Source organism: Macrobrachium rosenbergii, chromosome 54, assembly GCF_040412425.1.
Source record: "Macrobrachium rosenbergii isolate ZJJX-2024 chromosome 54, ASM4041242v1, whole genome shotgun sequence".
NCBI lineage: Eukaryota > Metazoa > Arthropoda > Malacostraca > Decapoda > Palaemonidae > Macrobrachium > Macrobrachium rosenbergii.
Window position 1 is genome coordinate 5266764 of NC_089794.1, and position 12819 is coordinate 5279582.

Sequence of the window (12819 nt, forward strand, 5' to 3'; positions counted from 1 at the left end):
TGGCCACTCTTATCTCACCATGGTTCGACTCCAGAGAGCTTGTTTGGGTCACAACGGACTCTGCCACACAAGAACTCCTACTACTGATGTCCTGCTCCTTACTACAATAGTCCTGAAAATTTCGTACCATTAGATGACATTTCCTTACCTGCAATATAATTGCCTATTACAAATTGTACACCTTCTATTAGTAAGGTTTCCACAATTGCAAATTTAAACAGTCCCTTATATTGATCAGAAACCAGATATAAGTCCTCAAGGGGACAAGAAACTACAGTAGAAGGAAAACTGCCAAGTAAAACAAAGTAATTTCCCTGATAAATAAAGTTTTTAGGCAAACTTGGCCTTAAAATACAAGACTGGGTAGCTTCTGTATCTCTAAGCACTATGACAGTCTGTCCCAAATTTCTGTTACTATCTTTAACTCTACCTTCCAACACAAACTCCCCATAATCTTTTAACAATTTCCTTTTAATATCAGGGGTACTTACAGATATAATGGCGGGGATTACATACAGTCTTTACTTCATGCTTAATAAGCAACAACTTACCAATCATGTTTGGACAGTTTGTCCAATCTTTTGTCATCCATAGCAAATAATCTGCTTTCTGTATTGTTTACTGTCAGTTTTATTTCCTACATTGACTTCAGCCTGTGTATCATCATTCCTGTCTTGCCTGTTAGATTTAATATTAAGATTTCCTCCTCCAAAATTCTTAAAATTTGAAGAACCCCTCCAAACTGGGCCCTTGTATGACATATTATGTGCTAGCACAAATCTGTCTGTGGCCTGAGTGGCTTCTTCTGCCAACACTACATTAGCCTCCTTTAAATGAGCTCTAATACTTAGTGGCAAATTACTCTTAAAATCCCCAAGAACCACAGCATTCTTCAAAGATTCAAATGTATCAATTTTAGCTACTTGTAATCAGACATCGAACATTAAACTCTTATTTCTCACAAACTAAACAAACGTTTCTTTATCTGGCTTTACACAATTTCCAAAGCTTAAAAGATAAGCTTCAGAAGCCAGTTATTAAGCCACAAGCACAGCAAATTTGGCCTTATCATAATCAGCTGAATCTACTCACTCAAAGAAGAATATGCCAACTGTGCACGTCCCTTCAAAAGTGACTGAACCAACTCTGATTCTTTAACCAAATCTAACTGGGTAGCTACCTTCTCAAATGCTTTAAAGAACTTCCCTATGCTCTCTTCAGCAAAAGGAGGACTTAACTTAGTTGTCCACTCTCCCCATGTATGCTGTTCAACACTGCTTTCAGTTTATTTGTCTCTCTTAACTTGTCTAATTTTTACTAACTCAATTTCCAATGCTAACTTTTCTTTCCATTCTTTCACTTTCTCTTTCTTCTTTCTTCTCTCCTTGGCACGCTTATCTCTTTCACTAGCCTGCTGTTCTTTAACAAATTCTGTTGAATTTGCACCCCATTTCCTAACTCCTTCCCTAACTCCACTAATCTCTCAAGTGACGACATTGTTAGAATAGTAAATTAACCAAAACATTAACAAGAAAATCAATGATCCAATCAGAATTAATTACCACTTAAAAGGCTTTCCTAACACATGATAATTCATTAACTGCCAATGGCTATAGAAGATATTCACGACTCTCCTAACAGCTACAACCTTTATCCAGGAAAGTTAAGAACAACTGAATTACCAATGCAAACAATCCACCAACCAACTCCCTCACTGAAAGTTAATGGGATCCTGTCATGGTCACCAAAAAATGTCACGTCCTTCTCCTTAAACCATGACAAAGATTTGTCTTTAACTATATCAAGCTCGTACTGACCAGCAGGACGTTAACACTGAATCTCATCACCCAAGTGGGCTATCTAATAAACTGGTAAATGAAAGCAAAGAAACAACACCATTGATCTGGTTTTAACTTTCAGGTAAAGAATATAAAAAAAACAAGGAAGTGCCACCATAATTTACTATGATTAGATTTGGTTATATGCAGTGGACATCAGAGAAAAACCTGAAAGGTGAAATCAGTTACAAGTGTGATTAACTGTTGAAGTGACAGCTAATTAGAATGGGAATCTTTGGCAGTGGTTAAACATAGCATTAAATATTCCTTACATAAAATAAGTTTTCTTTCTGTAGCAGACTGAGGAATACTGCGTTTACAGAGATGATCAGGATGAAGAAAGATGAGTAGCTAAAGATGTTAATCTGGAATGATGTTCAATAAAGCAAACATCGATAATCCCAGATGATGGCAACAAAACAATGAGAGTCTGAAGAATCAGTTCAGCGTATGTGGTGAATAACTTCAATTTTTCAGTTCCCAAAAATGACCTGCACCAGAACCGCTGCCACCCACCACCTCCTATATCCATTGTCAAGCTAAAGCTTCTAATGATGACTAGCAATCCCTTGCATCCCAGGGGAACTGTAGAGTTTCACAGGCACAATGGAGGTGCTCTAAATATGCTCATCACCAGCAACCTCAGCAGGTTTCCAACACCCATTAAACAATTTCAATAAAATTTACCAATACTATAACAATATAGGATAATATATATATATATATATATATATATATATATATATATATATATATATATATATATATATATATATATATATATATATATATATATATATATATATATATATATATAAACAGAAGTAGGGGACAGCCAGTGGCATATATCAGCGCGAAGGTCGACCATGGAAACGTACTAATCTCAGCATAATTCTTCATTTCCAACGTTTCGTAATAAATAACTTTATTACATCATCAGGGAATCTGTTAAATAATGAATAAAATTACTTTAAAAATTGCTCAAAAAATCAATAAAATTCATAAAATACAACCCAGTTAGAATACAAGATAAAAAAGAAAAAAAAGACATAAAAGCAAAATCAAAGACCGCTAACAACCTTTTACCAAGAAGGCAGAAGACAGAATGCATAAATAAAAATTTAACTTAGGTACAGCTGAGTGGAGGAGGTCTGGGTATTTAACTTGGGGAACTAGTTGTTTAATAAATAATGATTTCAGGATAGGCAGTTCCCATGCATTAGTTGTTTGGCCAAACAACTAATCAGACCTCCTCCACTCAGCTCTACCTGAGTTAACTTTTTATTTATGCATTCTGTCTTCTTGCCTTCTAACTGTGGTATAAGGTTGTTAGCCAGTCTTTGATTTAATTATTGCCCAGATTTATGTCCTTTTTTTATCTTGTATTCTAACTGTGCTGTATTTTATGAATTTTACTGATTTTATGAGAAATTTTTATAACGTAATTTTATTCATTATTGAACAGATTTTTGATGATGTAATAAAGTTATTTATTAATCGTTGAAATAATTTTTATATGGAATTAATTTTAGATTAATGGCACCATAATGTTTATATATATATATATATATATATATATATATATATATATATATCATATATATATATATATATATATATATATATATATATATATATATATATATTATATATATATAAATTATTTATTAGACCTCTGTACTCTTTTAAATATATATATTCTTCTGGCCTATACACACACACACACACACATACACACACACACACACACACACATATATATATATATATATATATATATATATATATATATATATATATATATATATATATATATATATATACCCTATTAGCCTTAGCTTAAATCTATCATGGCAATAATTTACCACACAAACACAATCATATATATATATAGGTTTTACTGTATTTGTCCAGGCCACAATTCGAACTTGTGTCTTTTGGGCTTTATACAGAGGTCGTAGTTACTTGCTTATTCAGTTATCGAGGTAAAAATGAAATGGATGTAGAAGAGTATTTGTTGTTTAATGTTTTAGATTGTAAAAAAACATTATGTGCTTATTCGTGATAATATATATATAAATATATATATATATATATATATATATATATATATATATATATATATATATATATATGATATATATATATATATATGTATATATATATAATCAAAAAAAGCTAAGAACGTGATGATTATAAAAACAACGATACAGCTACAAAGGAAAGAGTGAAACACTGAGATGCTAAGTGTTTTCTTTTTTTTACCAAGATATGGTCACAGTAACTAAAGATATACAGAGACAAGGGCATATATATATGATGGGTATAAGCTCTAAGGGAATACAAAATCGTTAGATCACAAGACGGTCGACAGATTAACATTGATATTTACTTTTTTGGATAAAAAGTATACCTTAGTTTAACCAGACCACTGAGCTAATTAACAGCTCTCCTAGGGCTGGCCCGAAGGATTAGACTTATTTTGCCTGGCTAAGAACCAATTGGTTACTTAGCAACGGGACCTACAGCTTATTGTGGAATCCGAACCACATTGTAGCGAGAAATGAATTTCCATCACCAGAAATGAATTCCTCTAACTCTTCATCAGCCGGCCGGGGAATCGAACTCTGGCCCAGCGAGTGCCAGTCCGCAGCTCTACCGACTGACCAACGAAGAGCTTACTTTTTTGGTAATCCTCTTTTTTTGCCTCTCAAATCCTTCTGGAACACATGTTTTATTAAAGGGTCAAAAGTATATAATCTTCGGCTTAAATTAAGGGTATATTTCAGGTTAACTGAATCATAACAGATTTCAACAAGTTCCGGGAAATAGTTTCATTACTTTGTAATATTACATTGCTTTGTTTCCAGTTTATTATACGGGACTTTTCTTCACTTAGATACAAAAATAGATTATTATTATTCTGACCTGGTCTTACTGAATATTTGTGTTGTTTTAATCTGGTATTTAATTCTTTACTGGTCTGACATAAGTAAAATAAATCACAATTCATACAAGGAACTTTGTATGCAATGTTACTATCTTTTCGCGGGCTATTTTTTACAAGTGCGTTTTTGATATTTATATATGTGAAGGATACATTTGTATTAAACCATTTTAAAAAAGATTTAGCAGCTTCAAATCCCATAAAATGTGGCAAACAAAGCGTGTTTGAGGCCACTTCTTTTTTTTTTCTTTCCGATTTTTCACAGAAGGTCTTAATAGCTTTATTGTAAATAATATCCATAATGTGGGTTGGATAGCATAGAAATCTTCCTGTTTTCTGATGTTTTTGAATTCTTGATCTAAAAACTGGGGACTGACTATCCGCAAGGCTCAAAGAAACATTGATGAAAAAACTGAAATTTTGATATTTATATGATGCCCTGAATAACAGTGTACATATTATTTGTCTTTTTTCTATAAATACTACATTTACCGCGGGTCACTGAAACGGTAGTACATTCTTATAGGAGACTGTACTTCTGTTGACTGAGCAGTCAACTGATGAAGTAATCTTTGGTTGTAGACACGTCTCGGCATTAACTTTTCCATTTATAAAAATGACAAATGCTTCGTCACCAACAGGATTCGAATCGTTGCCTTGTTTAGAAATAACAATAGACAGCGACTTTGACCAGTGAAGTGTCAAGAGAGTCATCAGTTGATATCTGTTCCGCCGTGCATATGCTTGCCGAATTCAGGTTCGGTACGTAGAATCAATGTCAGCTAATCTCCACCATGTCTGCTAAGTGGTAATTTTGTAATACGTGGATAATCATGAATTTTGTCATCTATACGCGTGAGGTTTTTATACTCACAAAAGATAAGCCACAAATAGCGATTAATACCCAGTCCTCTATTGCTTGGGAATACCTTACACCCGAAGGGAATTGTAATTGACAATTGCTACGCCACCGGCAGGATTCGAGCTGTTGGCTGGTTGTGAAACAACGCTAGACAGTGAGCGTTGACTCCTGAGCCATCAAGAGAGATGCATGTCGGATTCTGGTTCTCTAATTAGGATCGGTATCAACCCACCTTCTTCATAATATTTGATTGGTCAGTTTGTAACACCTGGCTGATTATTTATTTGGCCACTTTTACGCTCATGATTTATGTGTACTTTTTTGGATATCCCGGACACATGCAGCACATTCTCAAAATTATACTTATGTATTTCGCTGAAACATATAACAACCACGATACACAGCTGGCTGTGTAGTTAATAAATACATTGCGTGGTTTGTGACGGTGGCATCTGCGTTTCCTGAAATATCTAAGATTTATTTATTTTTTTTTCTCAAAAGACCTTTGACTCAACAGTATAATAATAATAATAATAATAATAATAATAATAATAATAATAATAATAATAATAATAATAATAATAATAATAATAAATTTAGAGTCGTGAGATGGGAGAGTCAAACTTATGCCTATACATAGCCCACTCTCAAAGGAAACCACAATTGGAAAGATATAGGTCAAAAAAGGTGTCTTATCATCCAATGGCTGACTGCCAGATCAATTACAGGAATTAGTGGCCTCGCTGTTGTTAAAAACACGACAAAAATGTAATTAACAGTGCATAAATTTTACCATAAAGTTGTAGATACACTAGTAATACAGCAATACATTATATAATATTGTATATTACATATATATATATATATATATATATATATATATATATATATATATATATATATATATATATATATATATATATATATATACAAATTTGAACTTTCATTTAGTTATCTAATTTATATTCATAAATGTTAAGCATAAATGTCATTTAAAGTCGAATTCACTAGACCTTGGAATTAAACTTAAACCCATAGTGGTTCGAACCGGGCCTTTGCCATAGATATACAATTAACAAAAGAACTCTCTTACTTATGCTACCATTCGAGGAAACAGGAGATCAGGGCCTGCCCTGTGAGCCTACAGAGCCCCAAGAGGAATTTAACTTTTTTACTCTAATACTAAATAACACGGTCTTTTTCACTCATAAAAATTTTGAGACCATGAATATAATACACGTGAATATAAGTATCCATTCTTATATCACTAACGGTATGAAGCACTCTTTGTGGTATTTTGTAAAAAAAAAAAAAAAAAAAAATATAGCGGAAAACTCCTTACATAATTTTATATCTAATATTATCTGTAAAATAATTTATTGTAACAAAAATTTGGCGTCTAAAATAGATACGATGAAAGAAACGTGACTTATTTGAACAGGGGCATTTGTATCAACATTATATCATTTTGCGTTATTATGAAAACTTAGTCCAGAGTAAAAAAACGGATAGAACATTCCTCATGTGCTGGTATCTCGTGGGTGTAATGTATTGGCTATTTTTGGAACCCGTACTGCGTTAGTTTGGGATAGTCTGCATCTATTAATATTGTATAGATTACGGTTTTTGTGTTCTACTAGCTCAGTTTTTCATTTCATTTTAGTTATACTTTGTCTTTTTTTCTTACGGAACTATTTATGTAGCAGAGGCCTGCTCTGAAACTGACGACATTCTAAGGTGGTTGCCATTAAAAAAAAAAAAATAATAATAATAAAGACTATTATTATTATTATTATTATTATTATTATTATTATTATTATTATTATTATTATTATTATTATGTTAGGTAATTTGCTGGCTCTGCACTTCCTCTATTTTACACATCATGCTGAGCATTCCACAGATAGTGTGAGAAAGTCGTTGGTGTCGGAGTTAACCTGGATTCTGGTAAAAATGTTTAGACACATGTGTGACTGTCATCTGGCGGTGCTTTTGCTAAATCAAGTAAATAAAAATTGTTGACTTTAGATACCGTTTGTGTCATGAAAAATGTGATATCTTTTTTTGTAATATATATATATCTGGCAAATGTTCAAATCGCAGCAATTATCTCGGAGTTTTTTTTCTGATTCCTACGGCTACTCAGGTCTTCAAGTTCTCCTCGGATGGGTTTTGTTACCTATCAAGGGTTAACAAAGCAATTGCTCTTGCTAGTGGAAGTATCCTAAAAGATAGTGATGGTGCCAGTCGCTTCGTCTCTTTCGTCATAAAGTCAAAATAATCCATCCATCTTTACTTCTAAGAGCAGGAATGTTTTAGTTTTTGTTGTTGCCTTGATCGTTCTCTTGGCTGGAAAGACTAACTCCATACGAATACTCTATAAACTGGTTAAAAAGAGAACGAGCTCTCTTTTGCTGTATCGTTATGATTATAATCATTAATTATTGATGTTGGTGCTATTATCATATTAATCACACGCACACATTCACGCATATTTGCAGAGAGAGAGAGAGAGAGAGAGAGAGAGAGAGAGAGAGACAGAGAGAGAGAGAGAGATTTCCATATTAGGAGGTTTCATACACCTGCAAGGAAGGCTTATAAACAGTACGTTCAATTGTCAGAAACATGTTGTGCCTTTTGCTTGTATCTTTGTAAGCACTCGTGCTCTGCAAGGATATTGGGGTCCTCTTCACACAGGACATTCGCGCCATTTATCTAGTCTTTTCCAGATCTTATTCCCTTTCCATCCTCCACTCTTTTCACGTAGATGAACAATCTCAAATCATTCTAATGCATTTTCATCAGTGTTAACCATTTTTTACTATACCTTTCTTGTTCATTTCATTTTCATACCCTTACCATGCTTCTTATGTCAAATGTACTGCGCAAACAGTTAATCTCAGCAGTTTTAGCCATTTTATTTTCATCCACATTTAACATCGAGGCTCAATTGCCCCTTCTTGGATTCACACCTTGGCCTCTACAGACACTCCGAAGCTCTTCCCAATCTTTTGCAAACTCGATGAAACCTTTCCTGCTTATCATCCTTCATATTTACCGGCAAATGTCACAGGTAGTGCTGCTTTATTGACCTTCTCCTCTTGGAGCACACATTTATATATATATATATATATATATATATATATATATATATATATATATATATATATATATATATATATATATATATATATATATATATATATATATATATATATATATATATATATATATATATATATATATATATATATGTGTATGTGTTATGTGTGTGTGTGTGTGTGTGTGTATGTGTGTATAATGTGTGTGTATTTATAATATAATATAGTCTTATTTTTACATACATTTTTAATTATGCCTTATCAATATTTATTCATTTATCCCTTCTCTGCTTCTTTTTCATTTTTTCTTTTAAATTCATTTAAAAGATCCATATAAATATTTTATCCCTCTCTTGCTTCTTTTTTTTCTTTCCAATTCATTTAAAAGATCCATATAAATATTTTATGGTCTCTTGCTTCTTTTGATGTTTTAGCTTCTCCTTTCTTTTTCTTTTTATTTTGGCAGTGTCTGTATTGCACGTAGTGATACCGTTAGCAACAATTGTATTTTGCAGTTAATAATGATGTTAATGTGAAGTTTTTCTTCTTTATCGAAGGCATAGAGGCTGCCAAAGGAACTGATGTGACACAAATGTCGCAAGCAAGAAAACCAGGATATTGCATCCATGTCTTTCCATTCAATTTCCCATATGAAAATCCTCAGACTTATTGATGCCACCGAATAATATATTAGTGGATAAGGCCTTCTAAATTATAGCTTTCTTAAAATATTCAATATTGTAATGTTTTGGGCGTAATGTCTTGGCATTTTTATGATATCTTATGACGGGAAGGGCCTCGAAATGCGGCTTCTTCTTAGATATCAACTTATCTTGATTTGCAATGTAAGAGAATGTTTCGAAGTCTCAGCTGCTTTTGCATAAATCACGTAATCCCTTCTTCATGCTGCATATCTTTATCCTTTGATTTATATAGAAGAGTAAACAGTCCATCATCTTGGAGGCTTTCTATTTTAGGGTCTCTGAGAATATTCATGAATACGAAAGCTTCTGAAGATGTGGAAAATATTCGATTTATATAGAGGAACATATTATGCATTAGCTTTTGCTGATTTTTATGTTAGCGTTTCTGAGAATATACATCACTAAATTTCTTACCATTGGAAAGCTCCGGATATTTTGCATGAATCCATAAATTATTACATTACCTACTCTTTTTTGGTACAATTTATTCTGCCAAACAAACAGATACGTTCTTGTGTCTATGCCGTTTCTACTTTGACTTTATTTGTGGGTTATAAAATTTTTCATGTACACCAAAGTGCTGAAGATTTTGGCCCTTTGGCCTCCAGTGGTTTCTGGTGTTTTTATAAATGCATTTGTAGGATTGTGTGTTGTATGTCACTTTGGGTAATGAAGTATGGGATTGTGTGGGTGTGTGGCATTTTTCCAGGACACATCTGAAATATTGTTTTTGCTATGTATGCCTAGATAAACTGGTATTGTGTGGGTGGAGCAGTTCATATGAAAATATGGGATTGTGTGAGGTTATGATACTTTTGCTGAGAGAAATATGTTATTTTGTGGGCTTGTAGTGTATTTGTTCAACCAGATAAAAAGATTCTGTTGATTTTTGTTGTTGTTTTTTACCAACAAAGATGGCCTTATGCGGGTATCTGGCACTATACGTAGACAAATATGGAATTCTGGGGGTTTCTGATGCTTTAGTTTGTTAACTGTAGTGATCTTGATGATTTCCGAGACGGATATGGGACAGTTTAGGTTTCAAGTACTTTTGCTTTGTCAAATGTGGTATTGTGATTATTTATGAAAATTTTTTGACAAATAATGCTTTTACAGGGACTAATGATGGATTGTTTGAGTTTATGTTACTTATGTACAGCAAAATACGAGATTGTGATGGGATCTAGTATTGATATATAAATAACAGGGGATTATAATGGGTTTCTGGCATTGTTGCTTAATCAGACATGAGATTGTGTGGTGTCTAGCACTTTTGCAGATGTAAATATGGGCATGCGGAGTTTTTGAGGTTTCCATAGAAACATATAGGATCTTCACATATTGATTCTTTTGCAGAGCCATTTGTTTACAGTACAGCTTATTCTCCCTGAAGTCCTTCCTCATTTTCCTCTCCTCTTCATTATACACTTTGCTGGGTGAGTCGGCAGAGCTGCGGACTGTCACTCGATGGGCCGGAGTTCAATTCCCCGGCCAACTGATGAAGAGTTAGAGGAATTTATTTTTGGTGATAGAACTTCATTTCTCGCTATAATTTGGTTCGGATTCCACAATAAGCTGTAGGTCCTGTTGCTAAGTAACCAATTGGTTCTTAGCCACGTAAAATAAGTCTAATCCTTCTGGCCAGCCCTAGGAGAGCTGTTAATCAGCTCAGTGGTCTGGTAAAACTAAGGTATACTTTCTCCTCTTTATTGAATTATTTATCTATATTGTCTTCTCTATGAACACCTTCTCTATCCTCTGTATTCCTACACAATCCTCCTTGTGTCTTGCAGCTGCACCTCAGCTAATCTTCGTTTCCCCATTATCAGACTTCTCACTTACTCATCCTGTCACTGACTGATTAAATTACTCTTCCCACCTTCCTAAAAACACACATACATCCATCTGGTTTCACAACACCATACATGATTTTAGCACTCTTTATATACTCCTTCAAATTCCTTGCCATGCACCCTAACCCATTTTTATGCACATTCTCCTTATATATTCTCCTTACTTCTTGCATAACAAAATCACTTATCTTGGTTACCCATTAAGATACATTTTCACCCATTCACATCTAACTTGAATTTTCATCTAACTTCATTTTTGCTTGAGGCTAATAGTCAGGCATACCTCCAGCCAGTAGTTTGCTTTTCCATCTACTCAATCAAGGCATAATCTAAAACTCTTTCACCATTTCTGTTTCCTGGGTGTAGTTTGTAGCCATGTATCTCCAACAACAAAATGGTTTTTAAATATATTTCCACAGCACTCTCTTCATTCTCTTTTACCCAAGGAATTTCATGTTCCAACAATGCAATCTTTTTATGTCCCTTACTTTGGCATTTAAGTCACTTTTTACAATCACCCTTTCATTGTCTCTAATCCAGGATGGCACAGCATAGAACTCTTTCAAACAGTCCCTTTCACTATCATTATGATCCATACACGCTTCCATTCACAAGTTGTCCTCCTGACACGCTCAACCTTACCAAAGCAATTCACGAGCAATAACATTTGTCTTCCTTCGTCTGTCTCCCAAATACTACAGACTCTTCACATTTTATTTTTCTAAGACACAATCACCTTGCTTCGCTCCCATCCTCTACACATTGTCCTTACACATTTGTTTCACACAGGGCCAAAATGTCCAACATCTTAAAATAATTAGTTAACACATTTCTTCTCGTCTGCACCACATCATTCAAACTGCCAAGATGCATTGACTCTACATTTCTTCTTTTTAGGATATATACCTGGTTTAGGGCTGCAATCACCCTACCCCACCGCTTTGGGGATCTAGTAACCCGTGCACGGACGGGATGCCGAATGTATTTTCGTCGAAGGACAAGAAGCAGAAGCCAGGAAGCCGAACGGACAGAAAGCCGAACAGACACAATGCCGAACAGACATTAAGTCGAACGAACAAAATGCCGAATATTTTTTTTCTTTATTCAAATTTGACTATAAGAAAAAACAATAATAGTTTTTTTTTTCAGTCGTTAGAAAATCGATAAGAAGGCTTTTTCTTTGTTTGTTTTGAAAATTTCAGAACACATATAAAGAGAAAAGGAGCAAAATAAAAGTAAAATTCTTGATAATTATTTTATTTCGACAATGTTTTTAAAAGTAAAATGCTTGATAAATATTTCATTTCTACAATATGTTACAATATACTGCAAAAGAGAAAATGTTGTTGATGGGTAAAAAATATTGAAAAACGACATAGTATAATACAAAAAAGAAAATAAAGAATATTTGAAAATTGTGAGCCAGAGATCGTAGAAACGCTAATCCTTCGTCCTTATCATAAGAACAAAAAATATGGATTTTATTCTATCGTTAATGGCATCGTATTTCTTGT